Source organism: Apis dorsata, unplaced genomic scaffold (genome assembly GCF_000469605.1).
Source record: "Apis dorsata unplaced genomic scaffold, Apis dorsata 1.3 scaffold_524, whole genome shotgun sequence".
NCBI lineage: Eukaryota > Metazoa > Arthropoda > Insecta > Hymenoptera > Apidae > Apis > Apis dorsata.
Window position 1 is genome coordinate 102,813 of NW_006263747.1, and position 5,046 is coordinate 107,858.

Sequence of the window (5,046 nt, forward strand, 5' to 3'; positions counted from 1 at the left end):
TCCGTATCGCATCCGTTTTCTATGCCGGTGGACTCGGCGAACGTTCAACCTCGCCCGTACGAACGCTGCCCACTGACGGTCCAACAATCTGCCGTCCCCCCACCTCTGGATTTATCGGTGAAAATCTGCAGATATTCAAAACCGGGCTATTATTCGAGCGAATAGATTAATAAATATATCTCCTATACTCTTAGAAATCGTTTATAAAGTTTTTCGGATTAGAAAATTCGATTTTCGATGTTCGTTTCCCCTCGGTGCGGAAATAAGATGCCTTTCGAACGGTTTATCCGATCCGATCTGTTTTTCGATTTCGTTGCGAGGTAACATTTTTTTCTTCTCTTCGTTTCAAAACCGAATTCGAACGAAGGAGAATTCACGATTTTAGGTTAGATGAGGTTTAGATTTAAAAAGAAGTGGAACACGTACGTGAACGACGTTGTCCGCGCGAAAAACTGTGCGAAAAATATGGCACAAAACGATCGAACGACCACGTCGCTCGGCAATATTCCCGAGCTCGAGTTTCGAAAGGATTTTCGAAAGGGAAAAAAAAAAGAGGAAAGGACGAATTATTGGCGATATCGACGAATCGAATTTTTAGAAAATATGATGAAAATATGACTTTATACGCAATAGGAAATACGTTTTTCTTTTTTCTTCATTTATTATTCGAATCCGCTTCGAATATCGCTTATTCGCGTTATTCGTTCGTTGATATTCGATCGGTATCTTTCGTGGAAGCACACTGCCCCGCGCTGCTTTAATATCGCCCTATCTCGCGATAGAAGCCGGCCGACTGCGTGCATTCACGCTCGCCATCCCGCCAGTGATTCGTAATTTAACCGACGCTTCGCCCTTTTAAATTTTACCCGTTGCGAGCATTTCGAATTTCGCGCGAAAAATTTCTTAGGACGCGTCGAATTTCGTGATTCGAATCGAGATCCAATCTCGTATTAATTTTTTGCAGAGCGCGAAAGAAAAAGAAGGAAAAGAAAAAAAAATCGATTGGTAAATTTTCGGTGGCGTAAGAAAAAAAAAAGATACGATCGAACGATATAATATAAAATTTTTGACGAGTTTAGCCATTAGGTCGGGTGCGGAAGGCACATTAATGAAATGCGGCGCGGGCAATACGCCGTGGGAGATGTATGAAATTTCACGTGTGTACACACGCGAAACGGGAAATTCCTGCGGAATGGCATCATTCAATTTAACGCGGTATATCAGGGCCGCGGTGATTTAATGCGTGCTCGAATGCGTTAATATATCGACAACTGGTTCGATTAAGGAAAATTGAATTCCCCCTAGTTGCGCGGCTTTAATTTCGCGTCAACGGTTACAATGAAAGCGGCTCGGGGATTATATGCTCGACGATTTCGCATTTCGACGATCAAATTCGTCGCGTTGGAAAATATATCCTTACTTACTTACTTACTTACTTATTTACTTACTTACTTACTTACAGATTTAACGAAAATAACAAATTCGCTCGTATCTTTTCGTCATTTGACGAATATCGAAAGAATGCTTGATTTTTTTTTCGAGAATTAATTTTACAACAAATTAAAATTAGCCGAGCGAAATTAGCGGCCAACTGTTGGATACGAATCGATCGATATTGAAACGCGTCGAGCCGATGGATGCCAGCGAAGCCAATATCGCGAGTAAACAGGCGTTTCGGATACACAGGATACGATACAACGCGAGCTATTTTTCAAAACATCGAAGAAGATAGTTTTCTAGTAGTTTGGTGAAAATATTTTCTACTCCCGAAGTCTATGCCAAAGTCGTTTGTATGCACGTATTCGTTTCTGTATACGCGTTCGTATAGGCGAGCCGCTTTGCCCGGGAATTATTCGATTCGTTCGAAAAGGGAAAGGAAGGGGGGAGAGGCTGGAAAACACGTACACGGAGAATACACGCGCGCGCATTTGCCCCTTTAACGGGCAAATCTTGCCGATCGGAATAATATTGCCGACGGTTGAAACGCTATTCAACCGGGGATATTAAAATTTGAAGAGCATTTACGGCGAACCTTTGTCGGGATTCTGACCGAGATTCTTCGAAGGAGGAAGATAGAGAGGAGTTATTTCTACGTGGACGACGGAACGAGCGCGCATAGCTTCGCGTCTATAGGTAGATAGATGTCGCACGAGTCGCACAGTCGTATTCTCTCCGTTATTTCATATCCTATATATATATATATATTCCTATATATACATATTCCTTCATGGAGAAATATTCCCGCTTGTTCGAATCTCGCCGCCTCGCGGCGTAAAATTGTTAAGATAGTCGCGGTTGAGAGAATTTGCAGAAATATGGAAAAATTATATTAAACTTTTCGTCGAAATTCGTGAATAGGAGAAAGAAAAGATAATAAAAATACTAATATATATATATTCTTCTTCGTTCCATTGCATCTATAATTAAAATATTATTTTAAGGTTAGGTAAACTATGTTAAATTAAATCGATACCGCGTATCCATTGTTCCAGCACTTTTTCAAGTTATTTCGATCGCTGTATCCGGTTACAGATCCGTGGTTACACCAGCTGCGAAAAAGAAAGAAAGAAAGAAAGAAAGAAAGGGAAATAACAAACTAAAAAACTTTCTTCAACTTTTAACGAGAGAACGGTCTCTGTCCGCTCTTATTTTCCTTCATACGACCAAGTATATTTAACGACCGCAACTCGACCGAAAGATATTGCAAAAAAGATGGAGAAAGATAGCTAACCACAAGGTTATTTTCGCGAGTTTCGCCGAAGCGAAACGTTCGGTTCGAGTGGAAATAAGGAACGAAGGACGACTGTTGATCCGAGAGAGAAAGGAAATTGGCGGCAGTGTACTCGTTGGTTGATTAAACGATGGAAGGTTAAGTACAAGACGGTAGGATCGGTGGCGAGTAAACGGTTTTCAGGAAATATCGTGAATTGCGGAGTTCGATGGAAGACAAACGGTTCGAACGTTTGGACGTGGATGAACACGGTTCCGGGAACACGGGGCCGGTAATCCCCGATAGAAGAGGAGGGAGGAAAGAATATTTGTTCCAGGGATTGAAGGCCAAATTACGAACGAGCGGAGGGAAAAGAAAATCGAGACGACGCACGGTGCGCAGTTCGAATAATAGAAGTGGACAAAAATTATTTTTCTCCCGGTTTCGAGCTTATTACGGAGATTTAATTTTTAGAAGAGATACTGCTTTTTATTGTAATTTATTATTTCATTAAAAATATGAATAAATATATATATACAAAAAATTAATATTTAATTAACATTTAATTAATATAGAATTAAAAAAATGCATAATAATCGACATACTAGAAAACATTTCGAACTTAAACGTACAATAAACTGGATCTCGGAAATGATATTCTAAAGAAACAGATATTGAAGAAAAAATGCTTGTTAAAAGAAGTTACGGCTATTTGCTATGGGATGGGCCAAATAAATGGGCTTACAAACTGTGATAATTTAATAAAATAATGTTAAAAACAATGAAAATTATAAAATGAAAAAAGCACTGTAAGAAGACACTGTAAGATAAGTTAAAATTAATTCATCAATGGCTGGATTAACCTTTTAACATCGGATACTTTTAGCTAGTCGTTTTAAACGCAAATTATAATACTCTTAGAATATAGCTGTTCATCACCATTCAGTATTCAAAAGTATTTATTGATTTCTGAAAGAATAATCAAAATATTTAGAAAAGTATTCGTATTCTTCAGACTCTATGTTTACATCAAAATTAACATGTTATTTATACATATCCACTTCTGGCTATAATTTTAATATGTGGTTTTATAAATCACACTCTCAGTTAAAAATTTAAAGAATCCGCCAAGTAACAGCCCGTATATCATGATAAAAAGATAATTTCTATTTTTATTGTTTTGAAATCTAAAAAAAAAAATTATTAACGAATCATTGCATCGTGTGATATTTCTAATACAAAAAAGTAATTACTCAAGTTTAAGTTACAAAAAAAATTATTTAAATTAAATTAAAAGTAAATGATTAAAATTCGAATAAATTTTTCAGAATATTTCTCACCTATTGAAATGCGACCAATCAGTTATCCGATTAGTTCTATGCCTATATATACCCATATATATTTTGTTTAATCTATAAACAAAATATTTTGTTTAAAAAAGAGGATTTAAAATTTTAACGTATAATTGTTACACGTTACAATTGAAACAATCGTTCTTTATTTATTCATTTGAAAATGAATTTCGCCCGGTTGATTTACGTTATTCGAATCATTGTTCCACGTCTTGATCGCAAATTTAATAAGGTAAAATTAGGAAAAAATCTATTCGTCCTTTTCTTTTTTTTTTTTTTTTTTTCCCTTTTCGAAAGATCCCCCTTTCGCGCGACCAATTTCCGCAACGAACGACTTTTATATTTTAAATTGGCTAAGAGAAATATTTTATGCCTTTAATACCGTTATTTGCTTATTTCGCGAACTGGTTTTACCGTCCCGGAAACTTGTTGGATTAAAATATTTAGCTCAAAGGGGAGGAGGGGGAAGGAAGAGGAAACCGGGGGTGGAGAGAAGGGAAAAACGGTTTAACGTTCGGCCGACTTTTAACGAAAAGATTAAAATCAAGGTCTCGCGATCGACGTGAAATTTCGCGAGAAAAAAAATGATTTTCTTCCTTCGAAAGTCTCGAGGAGGAGAGGGTAAAAAAAAAACGCGAACGTAATTTCATAAGCGATGAGATCGAGGGGATGAGGCCTCGGTGGAAATAACGGATGCGTAAGGCGAATGAAGTGAAACCGAGCTGGTATCGCGTTAAAATTTACATAACACACCGACCAACTCTAAACTCCTGTTGCATCCGCTCTCGATTTACCTCTGAGCGCAAACGCGGATGTATAATATATATTTTTATACCGTTTACTTATCGTCCTTTCTCCCTTTATTCTCCATTTTTAACGTCCGTGATTCGAATTTAAATGAGAGTCGAATTTTGCTGAAAAAGACGAGAGAGAGAGAGAGAGAGAGAGAGAGAGAGAGAGAGAGAGAGAGAGAGAGAGAGAGAG

At 37.5% G+C, this 5,046-nt stretch overlaps 1 long non-coding RNA gene across 1 annotated transcript; it reads right to left on the minus strand.

Annotated features, from left to right (window-relative positions):
- Nucleotides 1-1,534: 1,534 nt before the first annotated feature.
- LOC102672505 lies at nt 1,535-2,416 on the minus strand. The gene is made up of 2 exons (XR_422480.2): nt 2,384-2,416; nt 1,535-2,334 (listed from the first exon to the last, which is right to left on the minus strand). It is a non-coding gene; the product is annotated as an uncharacterized LOC102672505 (long non-coding RNA).
- Between the last annotated feature and the right edge of the window lie 2,630 nt (nt 2,417-5,046).